This window comes from Aptenodytes patagonicus, chromosome 4 (genome assembly GCF_965638725.1).
Source record: "Aptenodytes patagonicus chromosome 4, bAptPat1.pri.cur, whole genome shotgun sequence".
In the NCBI taxonomy this organism is placed as follows: domain Eukaryota; kingdom Metazoa; phylum Chordata; class Aves; order Sphenisciformes; family Spheniscidae; genus Aptenodytes; species Aptenodytes patagonicus.
In genome coordinates, this window is record NC_134952.1 from 49,255,235 (window position 1) to 49,270,333 (window position 15,099).

Sequence of the window (15,099 nt, forward strand, 5' to 3'; positions counted from 1 at the left end):
AATCTTTAGCTAGTATTCATGACTTAGCCAGGATTGCTGCATCTTCTATAATAAATGAAACAAATTATTTAAAAATTCCAAATTTCCAACGCATGAAGTAACTTCTCATTTGAGAACCATGGTCTCGATTAACTGTGACGCATCTTCAGAGATGATAAAATAATTCTCCTACTTCTTCAGAGAGGCTTGTCTTGCTGAGACTTGTACATGCATGTATTCATCTAATTGAAGTTGAATGTGGGTAACTGTTTATGCAACTGACACACAGCTTTGCATAAATACCATTATTGTTATTGTTTTCCCAAAGATACTGGAGCATTGTAGAGCAATACAAAACATTGATTGTAGTGTCTTATGACAGTGCATATGGTTAAATATTCCCTTTGTGTTCGCAGCTTTAAATTATAATGAACAGCAAGTTTTATAAATAATGGAGTACTAAAAGTTTCTCTGAACTCTATAGATCTCAGAGAACAGTTTGAAAACTAGGACTGTAGAAAGCAAAGTGTTTCATTAGTAGATTTCAACTGCAGAATTTTCTGACTGAATATTTGCCAGCTGCCACTTCTGTTTACAATGTCTACAAAATCATTTTCATACTGAAAATCACTGACAACTACCTGTCATATTTATTCATAGTTAAGCACTCATGCCAACTCCCATTGAAGTCAACAGCAGGTTTCTGGATATAGCAGGAATAGGATTAAACCTAACAGTTCTGTGACTCTTGTCACAGAAATACTGATTTGCATGTTTTCTTATTTTTGAAGCAAAATACGGCCTTGGTTTTTTTCATTTTGGGTTTTTGCAGGTAGGTGTGCAGATGTGATGGTGAACACAGAACTAAGGTCATTTGAGATTCTGGAAAAGTTAAATACCATGCATGGGAAGCTAATAACAGGAACTTCTAATTAGTGAAAATGGTTTATCCTACAGCAGCGAGGTCATGTCCTTGTAATTTTTCTGATAGGGAAAAAAATATATTGATTGAATAGGTGTATTCAACTAGAATAGATGGTCTAAGAGGTGTTTTCACAGCCGTCATGCAGCTACTGATTCTGCTTTATCTAAGGCCCACGGCAAAGAAAGCAGCTCTGAAGAAAAGGAGAAATCAGTTACTTTCCCAATTGTTCTATTCCATGGTATCTGCAGGGCAGGACCAGCAGGCACCTTCCTTTTTGATTAAATGCTTACAGATGGTTTCTGCTGCAAAACATGTTTAAAATAAATGAAATTGCTGATTCGGCCATGTGCACTGTAAATCAGTACCTTCATTTTTTATTTCGCTGATTGGCCTATTCACAGCCCATCCCTTTCAAAATCTGCTATTTTTAAAAAGATTTGAGTACACAAAAGCAGTGGATCTTACCTTTGTAAAGCACAGTTCCGAAGTTTCCCATCTTGTGAAACGGAATGTTCTAGGAATATATTACAATACCAATTTCCCTGTTGAGTGTATCACTTAGTTGCTTTCTAATACTCCTCTGGAAAATACAGGAGATATGCATTTAAAGCAGAGAAAGCTAGGTAAATATGGCAAATTTGTGAATTTATATTTTCTTTCAAAACACAGGCTTCTTTTTTTCACTAAAATGATGAAGCAAAGTAAAGGTGAGATGCTTTGTGAAATACTGAGCTTGCACATGTGGTATTGAGGGAAAATAATGTTGTTAATGAATCACAGTAAATAGGCACTTAATGACTAATACTAGCCTGCTGTTAGTGTATACCACCTCTGTAACAAAACTAAAAATTAAATAAATCAAGAGGCAGATTTTGGCTTCCTGTAGCATGTTCAATCTATGATGCTTGTTATTGTCTCCAGTGCAATTGCTGGAGTTATCACAGCTTACTGATCTTTTAAATCCTTCCGTTCCATGTATTCTACTTTTCTTTCAAGCATGTGAAAAAAATCGAATTGCACAGGGTGTTTCTCAGATGACTTTTGCACGGGAAAAGTCAGCACATGCAGATGACAGCAGCAGGGAGAAGAAGGCATGCAAAACTAACTCAGAGATAACTGCCATAATCACCACATATTCTGTATATGGAGCTTCCCCTTGGCCTTGGTGGCAGTTTGATGTAAAGACTGAGGTGAAAATGTGGCCCTGCGGAAAAATAAGCTGAAAATATTTATGGGTGGTTATTCAGCTTTGATGCTTCTATTTAAAAACAAAAGGAATGTGTGGGACAGACGATAGCAGAAATCTAGGTTACTCAGATCTAGAAATGTGAGATCCTTTACAAAGAAATTTCTCAAGTCATTATTAAAATGTAGCTTCTTGTTTTAATAATATTTTCAGTGAAAATCAGAGGATCATAGAGGCATTGATCATGAGGCAAAGGAAAATACGTAACATATATGCTACTTTTCCAAACCTTCAGTAGTGCTAAACAACAGAGAAAAGATCCGTCCTTATAGCTAAAAAATATTATCAAATAGTAGAAGCCTCAGTCGGTGCTGCTCCCCCAGTTATAACAGATGCATTTAGAAAGATTTAGCATGTTCCAAACCATGCATTATACCGATTCAAGTGCATTAGCTGTTGAATTGCAGCTCCTTGTAGCAATATCAAACTTGAATATTAAATTCCACAAAAATAAAAATAATGTCATCCAGCTTTTTTGAAACTCTAGTGTCTGCTTCTGTTCTGGATATTTTAGTGCCAGAGTGCCAGGCACAGACTGGCACAGAAACATATGCTTGGCTCAAAATGCTTGTAAATTCCATTGAAATTCACTGATTTCTGTGGCAGGCGTTTCAGATTAACAGAGATTAAACAGATTAAGGGGTTTGGAGGAATGGAAATCCAAGAAAGGGTTGACAAAGAACACAGTGCAGAATCTCTGGTCGGATGTACCAATCACCGGCCTCTAAATTGAGGTACAAATTCAGGGTTTAAATATGGAGGTAAATTAAAAGCATTTTAACCGTAAGGATTCTTCTGCTACTTTTCCCACAGACTTTCCTGACTTTCTGGGTAAGGCCCTCAGGTCTTTCTCTCATTGGGAAAATGCAGATACGTTTTCCATAAAACAAGGGAGATGATTTCGCCAGAGGACTTGGATTTTCCAAAAGACTAGAATCATATGAAAAACTCTTAACAAAAAATATGTTTGTCATCCAAACTAATATGCTTCTGTGAAGCATATTATCAGGTTCTGCTTCAGAACCTGAACTTTGTGCATTGTATGAACCATGGGGTAATCTTCCTAGAGTTATTCCAGGTAGAGTACCTAGAACTGTCCACGGCTCTTCATCTCACAACCTGTGTAACTGCATTGGCTGCAACGATGTTAACATCACAGTATTCTTACCAAAGTCTGAAAGATCAAAGCTTTGCTCCATTTCTCAGATAGCATAGTTTTTCTCATTTATCATAGCATTATTTTGCAATATCTGCTGTTCTTTATTATGTGAGAGATAAAAAGGAGAGAAGGGAGATACAGACAGACTAAAGGAGCAAGGAGGAAAAAACAGGAGAGAGTAGAGAATGAAGCCTATAGAAGGACATGAGGATTCAAAAATCCGTAAGAAAGAAGGAAAACATGGGCAATAGAACAAAACAATTTGCAAAGGCACAGACAGTACTTTTACTGATACATTGCTTTTTCTCTGCTACAAATCCACTGAAGTATGGTGGGTACTTTTGCAAATAATTTTTCTGTAATCTGTCAGTATAGCCTATAGAAAAAGTTGAAATTATAATTTCAAGGAGCTTTTCAGCAATATTTTAGATTTTAGGGGAGGTTTTTTTTGTGGTAGTTACAGCTTCTGTTTCAACCAACTCTGTTGGTTATATATTACTCTCTGTTGCACAATTAAGGAAGGATACATGTTTATCGCCCTGATTTGGCTGCCAAGATCCAATTTCTAGTTTCAGTGTTTTGCCTCACTAGCATCTAATGGGAGGCAGGGAGTGACATACCTTGTTTTGCTGCATTGTTTAATGAGGTTACCCTGTGTTAATAACGAAGTAAGAACTTTCTAGACTTGGACATCTCATATGTTATTTTCTAGCGTTTTGTTTTAAACGGCACTGTTTTGTAAGTTAAAGGCCAGATACACATTGTTACTGATTTAAGATTTCATAGTTTTACATTTTATTTTTTAAAGATATTTCACTTCTCTTTTATAATATGTCTATAAGGAACCTCTTCTCTCTCCATCAGGCCTTCTGAAATACCAGTTAGTGCTGCACATGCATTTGAGATGCCAGGATGGAAGCACTACTTGCCTGGCTTCCTTGAAGGCCCTGACCTGCATTCCAGTGAGGAAGCATGAAACTGCACTAGTGCCAGCAATCACCAACAACTGCAAGGCTTACCTTCCTCCCACTCTGCCACCACAGAAGGTAAGGAACTGTAAGGGCACTCAGTTCTTAGTTCAAGGTGTGGCAATTTATGCTTCAGTGCTGGGAGTCTTTGGGTTTCAGTCCTCAGGCAAAATGAGCACGGAACACAGCTTGAGAGTCTTGCTCTAGAGGCTAGGGCTCCAAATGAGAGCATCGGCTAAAGAGAAGTAGCAGCAGATAGGCATGTGGAAATGACAGCTGACCAATGGACATTAAGTGCCAGTCATCCTTGAAGGCTGAAATCTGAACCCTGGAGTGGCAGGCAATGACTGTAGAGGATCTCGGCTGCATTGCCTTTACTGAGGTAATGGGGTCATCTCAGATTTACTTCGCTGAGAACCAAAACTAATATCAAATGTAACTGAGAAACATCTTTGTCTCAACACTTCAGCTTGTGCAATGACAGATAAACTACCCAGATATCATAACACTCACTTTTAGTGTAGGAGCTGTCCCACACCAAAGGCCCTTCAAGTACTATTTCCCACGAAAATGTTAAAGAACAACCGCTCTGTATGTGCTGTTTTCTAGATCTGTAAAATGGGCATCCACCACTGAACACCTGTTTTTTTCATTATATTAAGAAACCACATTCTTTTCAAAAATGGGGCCAGATAACAGGATGTCTCCAACTTGCTATGTTGCGTACTGGTGCTGTGACTAGTAGCTCCAAGCCAGCACAGAAAACAGTTCGGCTGTTTCAGAGGTGAAAGGGCAGGGAGACTGGACAGTGAACTGTGGGAGAAAACCTAAAAATGAACCAAAATCAAATTCTGACCCTAGCAAGTCCATATGTACTCAGAGGAGTACTCAGAGGTTTCGAATGTCATTTAAATATTATCCTGAAAAGAAATGCTCCTTTGACTGGAAAGTTAAATTTATTGTTAACTGGGTTCTTGATAAAAGAAATCCCATAACAAATAATAGGTTCCACCTCTGTGTTTGTGTATGTGCACAGAAAGAGGATGTCGCATAGCAAATTCCCCCTTTTTCTAGAAATTTATGAAATTCCATGATGAAAAGGCTGAGAGACCAAGTGCATAGTTGGGGCAGAGGGAGGGAATGAGAGACATGAGTTCCTAGAAGATATAACCAGAGACCTAGGTTTAAGGATCAAGAAAGGTAGTATCTCTTTCATGAAGAATTTCCTGCCAAGATGAAGACAATATTTTTTAAGCCTTTTGGTATTCTGGAGCATCTGGAAACACCATGAATCTTGCAGTGTGCGCACTCTTGGCAGGTGAAAAAAACCAGGGAGGAAAGAAAGTTTGCTGCACTGTGTAGTCTTCCTTTACATGGGGTCAGAAACCTTTGACATTTCTGCTTACAGTTTAGGTGATGCTGAAAATTCAAAACATTTGTTTTAAATATTTGTACCCGGCAAGTTCCAACAAGACAAAAGCGCTAACTTTACAGCATCCTGTGACGATGGAGAAATGAAGTTCTCACAGTATCACAAGTACTCTGCAGCATATTCATGATGTAAACCTTTGCTCTGGGTTTTCAACTCTGTTTACAACAGGCATCTAAACCCCACACTGCCCATAATATATTGAACTGACAACAGGATTTCATTCCTAAGTAATGCAGCTTCTTTGCTGAAAGACAGAGTACCAAACCTAAGTTTAGCATTAAAGATCTGAATGCATTTATTAATATTTCACTGAAGATTATGAGTGTTTTCCATGGTTGTGGAGTAACAGTTGGGAAAGAAAACAGAATATGTTGTATAAACCATAATAAACCACCTTTGTTTGCGTATTTATTCCAGCATTAGATAGATCAGCCATTTACGATACAGTACATTACAGCAACTGCAATAAAATCTAACTGTATTTTTTTGAAATACATCAACCCCATTAGATGCTTTTCTGCCACTACTACTCTTATTTCAGTTTCTTATCTTATTTTTTCCCTACTCCAATTTATTGCTAAAATCTGCCTACAACATGGACAGGGATGGATGTTCTTTTTTAGCTTTTGCTACATGTAAATCATAATCCTGTATTCCATCAGTACTCCTTGTTCTTCACCACTTCAAAGCCTATTTGAAAATATACTTTTACCTTTTAATTCCCCTTTATCTATCATTTAAACCTATTTTTGCTTAGAACTTAGTATTGCTTAGAATGGCAAATTCTTTTCAAAGAGAAACTGGAAGGAAGACATCACGAAACCAGATGGTAAATATTATATTAATCAACAGTTAAAAATATTTTTTACTGGTATTTGCTAGTGCCAGTCTCTAATCTTCTAAGAGAATAATTATTCTGCCATGATGCCCACCACTATCATCTCATGCATGGTATAGTTGCACACTTCAAACTTTGACTAAGCTGTGACTCTGTTGGTTCTCAGATTTACCATTGTCACGGTCAATTACTTTTTCCACATATAGTTGACTATCACGCTGCATCTCCTACAGATATGGAGCACGTGACATGCAGAGTAAGTGCAGGGCTGATCTAAGTTGATACTAATTTTCAGATCAGCTGTAGATTTTCAGTGCCATACTACAAATGTAGTCTCTGCCTCATGAGCCTATCAAAATGTTTTGCAAGCCATGCCTAGCTCATGACTGAAAGAATGGTCTCCTCTATGCTATTTCACTGCCACCACACGACCAAATGTTTTTGTCTGGGAAGGGAACTATTTCATTACCTTTTAGCATTGATGTAAGCCACCATTCAGTCAGTGAGATTGATCAATTTTCACTTGGTCAACATGTGAAAATTCTTATGAAGCCTTTGCTTAAACTGAAATATTGGCATTTAACCTTCTGTCTGGTGAGTTCATCCTTGGGCAGGTTGCTCCGCAGAGAAATTGTGACAATGTTATCTTGCATTCTGCTTTTTCTCTATTGCTATTGCTAGGTGTATTATTTGTCTATTTTAACCTCCCAGAAGGCCCAAATTAAGATCAGCGCCATACACAAATAAACAGTAAAAGATGATGTTCGACCTGAAGGGTTTGCCCCCTGAGTAACTAAGACAGAAAAATGGGATACGAAAGGAAGCGTTACGATGCCTCTTTTAGAAGTGGGGAAATAAGGCATGCTGGAGAACACAAAAGAAACACTGCAGCTGAGCTAAGAAATGAATCCAGTTCTCTTGAACAGAGTTGCACAAGTTTTTTTGGCCAGGAGTTTAGTAGATCTGAGTGATTTACAAAAATCAGGTCAAACCTTATAAAAATTTGCAGCCAGATTTTAAAAATAAAAATGGGATCGAAACACTTGCACATTTCTACAAGTGAAATTCAAATAGATTTTGCAGGTAGGATTCATAAAAGGCTGTAGGTGCTATATATAAAAGCAGAACAAGGAAGGTGTACTCACCCTATAGCTTCATGCCTAGCATGCACCAGGTTTAACTTCATTCTCTCATTTCTGAAGGCTCTGTAATTGCTTATAGGAAAGGCATTTCCTCTTGGCTGGTTTTATTAATATCATGCAACCTATTTGGGAAGCTTTAACTGCATCAAAATATGCATTTAATTCAATCTAAAATTAATTGTAATTATTCCTGTCATGATTTCCTGAAGTTTTTGAGAAAAAAAAAATCAGTTCCACATTGACCAAAAGCCTTGCTAGGTTTCTTAAGCCACAAGACTATCCTTCCCTTCATACTGTTCTTCCCATGTGGAAATTCTAAAATCCTACCTCTAAATATGCTTTGTGAGTTCTATGGACTAATGGCTATATTTTCACCAAAATTTGAACAGTTTATCAATCCACCAAATATTTTTTCTAACATGAGGCAAGTGGTTTTGCATTCTCAGCTTGCCAGTGCAAATAGACAACTATGAAGACAATTTTGGCAAAAAGAAAAAAAAAGGAATTTTAAAGTTAGATTGATGCATGCTTTCTCCAAAGACATGGAAATTTTGCCATTTTTAGCAGTGCTATTTAAAAGAGGAACTGCAATGAGTATTTTAGGCTCCAGGGTGCCTGCAGTCAGGACTAGGGAGCCACACAGCTATTAGTATAAGCAGATACCCCTCTCTATTAACCAGAAGACAGCAACTGGGTATATTGTCTTGTGTTTTCAAATCATAGAAAAAATTATGAGCAAATGCAAAATCCCAATTTTTCCAAGCAACAAACTGGAAATCTTGGTGAGGTGTTCCTCCATTGTAGTCAGCCTTTTACTAATGCTCTTTCACGTGTGAAGAGTTTCTGTATTTGCTGAGGAGGGAAATCAGCTTTCCCTGAACAACTTTTGTCAGTCTCCATCTGTATCAAGTGCCAAGTGACGTGCAAGGTTAAAATGAAATTAAACACACATTTACCTTGGTCAGCATTAGAAAGGCAGTCATCACACTCCTGTCTAATATACCATAGAGAAACCTGTTTCTGGGATCTCAAAAATAACTATGCTATTATTCATTAAAACGGGAGAGTTTAGCAGCAACTACTGTGTGTAGCATCACAGAAACCGTAAGTTTTACCGTACCCTCTGGAATTGATGACATTCTAGAATTGCACCAGGAGGATTCCCGCAAAATATATTTTCCCCAAAAGAGTGATATATTTTTGTTCTGAATACCTTAGAATGGGGCTGAGGAAGAGATTCACTTCATAAATGTTTCTTTCAATTTCCATTTGTGGATGAGAAAATAATCAAAGGATTTTAGCACGTTGCCTTATAGCAAGAAATTTTTACTCACACTGAAACAATTGGATGACTTGCATGGGATATTCCCTGCAACTCTCTAATACAAATAGCTGTCCAAGGGCTAGATTCCACAATGCTTGATAACATCTTTGGAACTAGTTCCAGCCTCCTCTATGATGATGCACACACCCTGCTCTCTAGATTACAACCCACACAAGTAAAGCTCTCTTCCTGAGCCAGTGCATGGCTGACCTATTTTCTGTATGGACTTAGCTGAAATAATCAACGGGCATAGCCATGCGTAAAGTGCAAGGCATAGCCAAACAGTCCCAAGAGAGGGTTTCAGACAGCTCTGTGCCCCATAGCCCCATGCTGGGATGCAAGTCTGCAGGCATTTTTCCCCTTGCCCTAGGGCAGAGAAAAAGTGGCCTTGGCACTCAAGCAGGGACAGCATAGCATTCAGTTCACATTCAGGCAGATACATATGCATAGGAGGTACAGGCAGGGGGTCTTATGAAAGAAGTACCCTCTCAGAAATAATACATAAGGTCACAACTTGGTTATCATCTAGGCTTAGTGTGCTGTCTGTAAGAAATTAGCCTACTGATGCTGTCTTGCATGAGGAGGTGGCTTGTTTGAACACTTCTACTAGCAGGGCACCATTCTCTTGGAACAGCTACTTCTAGAATGAATATGCAAGAAGAAAATCAATTCACAAGTTGGCTTTAAGCAACACAAAGGAACTAATTTAAGTCCAGAGCAGTAAAATAAAAAATAATGGCTACCACAATACTGCTGAGTTCAAGGGGGAGGGAGGATACCTAAAAGTAGCAGTGAGAGTCTGACTATGGAAGGGGGCATTTCAATCAAATGTTAGTTTAATACTCCGCAGTTAAATGTGAAAGCAGTAATATTCTTAGCAAGAGCATTGATTCCACTTAACAAAACTATCATATAATAGGAAATATGAATGAAAAATAAGTGGAAGTGAGTGTCACAAAAGAATATGCTCTGATAGGGTGAGATTCTCCCAAAGGTTGAAGGCCTGTGGAAGCCCTAAAGCTCAAATTTACTTGGGGTCTGAAGCAATGAACACGACTTGGTGAGGTCTCTCTATGGTGACGTAAAATTAATCCCTAGAGAACGTATCTGCTCTGACTTAGGTCATGAAAAAGCAGAACAACTGACAGCAGTGAAACCTGCACTCCTACAAAAAGGGAGTATATGTCGCCTTGCTCCAGACTCTGCATCTACAAAAATAAATAAGCATCCCGTATGAGCTACAGGCCATAAATGAGGAGCCAAAATGACAAGGAAACACTAGCACTGACCTAAGAGTGGCATCACCTGAGTAGGACAACCAAAAAACTGGAAGAACAGCATGTTACCAAATGAGTAGCAATCAACAAGTAAAAGGTTTCATTAGAGATATTAACATGGTCTTTTCAATTGTTTCATAGCAGGTGGATCTATAAGTAAAAACCTTATAAAAACCCCTGCTGTCTCTAGCCAATTTTGCTGCCTTTATTACAAAAAAAATTTCATTGTTTACACCCTAGCCAGAAGCCCTAGCCCATTTATGCACACGCTTAAATCCCATTGGAATTTAAAAATTAAATAGATACTAATATTCTGTCCTGAACAGTGTTGCTTTCTTGAACAAAGGCTTATGCCCTGAACACTGACTTAAAAATGTAGTTTCTGTTCAATGATAAACTTGCATCTCTACTCCTGGTACACCTAGTCATGCAAGATATACATACACATGTATATCATATATATTAGAGCCATACCTCAGATGCTCAAAACATGCCGAAAAGAATATTCAACATAATGTCAAATGTGAGATTTGGCTTAATTTAAATATCAAGTGCTAAAAATCTTAATTGCAACGCTAAGCATCTAAATAAATGCAGTGAATTTTAATAAACAGTTAATAACACTTTAATAAATAGACAATAAAGATCTTTAAAAAGGAAATAGTGCAAAATGTGCAAGGAATTCCAGCAAAGAAACTCTAATGGCAGCTCTGCACGGCTCAATTTTCATTTGCTAATAAAATGTGCAAGCTGAAACGTAATGATTTCTAAATACAATTACAACACAATTCCTTAAAACATGTCCTGTAGTTTCCAATAACTATTTCAAAAGACTTCTTTTTACCTATACTGAACTTTTCTTAAATGAATGAGTTTGTATAAAAAAAGGAAACTTGCTGCTTGTCCACAGAGTAGATACAAAATACAGCCAGTACCTTCTAATACGTATTTCCTTGTTGATAATTTAGAATGTTGTGTCTGTTTCCTTATATTACTGAGGTGCTTGATTTTTTTTTTTTAACTAAGTTATAATTTATAACATCTTTTTGTTTAACAACTCATTTCAGTTAAAAGGAAAATAACTGTATTTGCTACAAACTCTACCTTGACTTCTTGGATTGCTTATTTGGAGTCTCAATATTTTTTTTTAGAATCTCAAACAGATGGCATTTCTCTTCATAATGGCTGGATATTTTACCTTTTACTACATGACATAACCAGGTTTTGACTGCTACTGATGTTTTGAGTATTATATTTTATTATAAACTCTTACTTATGTTTTGATTTCACTATGGGATCTGTTTTGAAACAGACTGTCATAGAATGGTTAAAGACATGTTTTAAAGAAAGCATTAATCAGAATAAGACAAATATAGAAGACTTTAGTACTTACTTTTACGAACACGACATTAAAGACTAACCTTGACCTCTCATTTTTAACAGTTCATCGAAAACTTAATTGAATACTCAGCAAGTGAACCAGTGGGAGAGGGGTTGGTGAGCCATTTTATTGATAATGTCAAAAAAGGGTAAAAAACCCACTGTAGAACTAAATTCCTTATTTTCTCCTCCAATGTTTGCTTCATGATCTTGCACCATCATGACTCATAATAGCTGCAAGCTACATCATTCCACAGAAAAAAATACAACCAAGAGATCTCAAGATGCGATTTCCTTCTTTCTCCTTCCTTTACTTTTCCTGCCTGCTTTAGATCAGCATGATTTCAGCAATTGCTTTTCTCTTCTGAGAATGTGGAGCGTAATGTCTTTTATATCACCATTACAGTATTCCTCATGCTTCCTTACAATCACTTAGTTCATTTAAGGTTCTTGCTATTGCCAAAGCAAAGGGAACAGTCATCAGAGCTGCAGAATGTATGGCCATATGTAGCGCCCCAGAGTAATGCAATCCAACCAAGAAACTTCTCTACAATAAAGAGAACTTCCCATGCTTGCATTTGTAACATATTTGCACACATTCTCTGGTTGCTTAAACTGCTTAAATTCTCTGATTAATTATGTAAAATAGCCTGTTACTGGAATCTCTTTCCAGCATGGGCTGTCACCACCTTTTGTTCCTAACCCTAGAAAAGCAGCAGACCCATTTATGTGATTTAAAGTGTATGCTTCCTTGCACCTACTTTCTGTAGTTTGGAAACAAATCATCTTAATCATAACCACAAGAAAAGGGAGTGGCTCCATTGGGATTTTTGTCTTAGGAAAAACTATAAGATTAGACAATTTCCAAATAAGTAAAACACTTTGTTCTATTCATAGAAGGATAATTAAACTCTTACACTTGCTATGAAAAATTGCTGTTACATTTTTCTGTAACTCTGTACTCTGAGACTTCACAATGGAAAATCTGAGTGAATAAAAATTTCTTTTTTCCTACTAGTATTTCAACTATCAAAAGTCTTACGATTTCTCTTTAGACCAACCTGTATGCAGCACAGTGTAACCTGTAGTCCAGTGGAAGTGCATAGCCCAAATACAGTGTTACAAACTGTTCATTTCACTGTAACACTCATTTTTAGTAATACTGCATCCTTGCTTAGGACTTTTTTCCTGTTAATTCATCCTTCAAACTTAGAAAGCCATCTCACTACATACACAGAATAAGCGACCAGCTCTGAAAATAGAGCCATTTTAGGAGCAGCATTAGATCAAGCTTGAGAGAGTACATAAGATGCACAAAAGTACTCCTTTACATCTGAGAGAAAAACTTTTCAAGTGTCTGATGTTTATACATAGAGATGATTTTATAGAGGGACTACTGGGCCTAGGCTAGTAATGGTGGCTGAACTTCAGCCACAGAAACAACTCTATCCACTCAGAAAAGGAATTAGAAGCCTAAAGTCTTGAAAAAATAGAAAGAACAGCGGAGCTGAGAAAATCGACTGAAAAAGTAAACTGCCAATCATGAGGAATACAACCCAGTTTGGGGTTTCATTTATTCTTCCTAGGAAAAAAATAATTGGAATAACAAATGCACAAATGAAGTTACTGTTAGAGCATCAAGTATGTGATTAAATATCAGGTGTGCGTCTAATTCATGAAGCGCAATGATATGAATTACTCTGAAAACCGGATAAGGAACCTTACCCAAGTATAATGCAGTAAAACTACTCTGAATGGGTTTAATTAGCTTGACGGGCAGCAGCAGTTAGCAAATTCTTAGAAAGCCTCACAATGCACAAAGGCCGCCGAAGTACCCCGCGTGGCTGAAGACCTCAGGGAGCTCCCAGATCGCTTCCAGCCCCGAATCGCTACATATTTCGCTCAAGACCATATTTGGCTCGGGGCACGCTGCAAACGGGGGCTCGGGCTGCCGAGGGGAGGGGGCTTCCCGCGCCCCCCTCCCGATCCCGGGGCTCAGCCCCGCACCGCACGGCCCGGCGAGAGACCCGGCCCCGGCCCCGGCCCTGCCCCGAGCGCCCCGCTCCCCGCGGGCACGGCCGGGCGCCCCGTCCCAGCGCTGTCCAGGGTCCCCGCCGCGCCGCGCCGCGCCGCGCCCCGCTCCGCGCCCCGGGCGCCGCTCACTCACCATGGCGCGGGGGTTGCCCGCGGCCGCGCAGCCCCGCGGAGGGGCTTTGGGCAGGGCGCCGCTGCCGATCCCCGGCGCCGCAAAGGTGTATTTGGGGAGCGGGCGCGGCGCGGCGGCGGGGCCGCCCGGGCGGCGGGCGGGGGCCCGGCGGGAGGGGCCTCCCCGCGGGCCCAATCAGGGCCCGGGCGGGCGGCCCCGGGCCGCGGCGGGGGCGGTGGCGGCGGCCCGGGGGAGGCGCGCTGCCCCCGGCCGCCCCGCGCCGCTCCCCCGCCGCCGGCAGCGCGGCCAGGCCGCCGCCAGCCGCGCCCCGCCGAGCGCCGCCGGCACCGCGCGCCCCTCGCGCGGCGTTCGCTGGCGGTGCGGGGCTTCAGCTGGGCTTCGGAAAGGGCGTGTATTGCCCCGCTGCCACAGGCTCCCGCGTCGGGGTGCGCGTTCCCCCGCCTGCCTGCGGCACCGCACGAATTTAGAATTCGAGAAATGCCAGTCTGCGCAGAGTCGGGAGCTTCTGGTCGCAGCTTCCGCACGAGTAGGAGCCAGTGTCATCAGGGGCTGCAAGACGTTGTGGTTACGGATGCCTTTTCCACACGAGTGTCCTTCCAAATACTCTCCAATGTGAAAATCGTGCACTACCGTACTTGTTTTAGTTGCACTTTTTCTGCCACGGCTTTGATTTACTTGTTGCTAGTGATACTCTCTGCGATCTATAGTATTTACATTTTTACTGTAGCTTTGGAGTGCGACTACTATAACTAATATATTATAACTAATAGCTAAGCAACGACAGAAGGGAAACAATACCTTTCCAAACAAGCACAAGAAACAAGAATCGGTCAAACAACTTCAGAACAAGTTCGATTTAGAACACAAATTCATAAAACACACTTTATAGAGTTGCCCAGGTCTGAAATCATACTCTTAATTCTCGCATGTCACCATCGAAACAGAATGACAACGCCACAATTTTTAAATCTTCACAAATGTCGTAGCGTATTCGTAGTATCTTCACCGTGAAAACATTGGATGGTTTTTGGAAGCCCAGGGTCAGAAATACTTATTCTGTTGGACTTGGACAATTAACAGTGACTGACCTCACAGTAGGATTAGTTGCCTTATCAAGTCACATGGAAGGTTTCACCAAGAAAAACAGCTGTTGTAAGCCGAAGGATGAGTTTGGAGGAGCACCGTACCTGCACGGAAAGCGAAGAAAGGGTAACACTTCTTGTAGTTCACTGTTGTAGCTTAACAAGCTGGTGCGGAAGAGA

At 39.9% G+C, this 15,099-nt stretch overlaps 1 protein-coding gene across 2 annotated transcripts in view; it reads right to left on the reverse strand.

Moving 5' to 3' along the window:
- GUCY1A1 (guanylate cyclase 1 soluble subunit alpha 1) overlaps positions 1-13,922 on the reverse strand; it is a 39,726-nt gene extending 25,804 nt beyond the window's left edge. The window contains exons 1-2 of one of the 2 annotated variants that reach the window (XM_076336640.1): positions 13,838-13,922; positions 1,370-1,484 (exon numbers count right to left, since the gene is read on the reverse strand). The gene's annotated coding sequence lies outside the window, so the exon portion shown is untranslated. The remainder of the gene's footprint in view (positions 1-1,369; positions 1,485-13,837) is intronic. The other variant, XM_076336639.1, reaches the window with a different exon arrangement.
- Between the last annotated feature and the right edge of the window lie 1,177 nt (positions 13,923-15,099).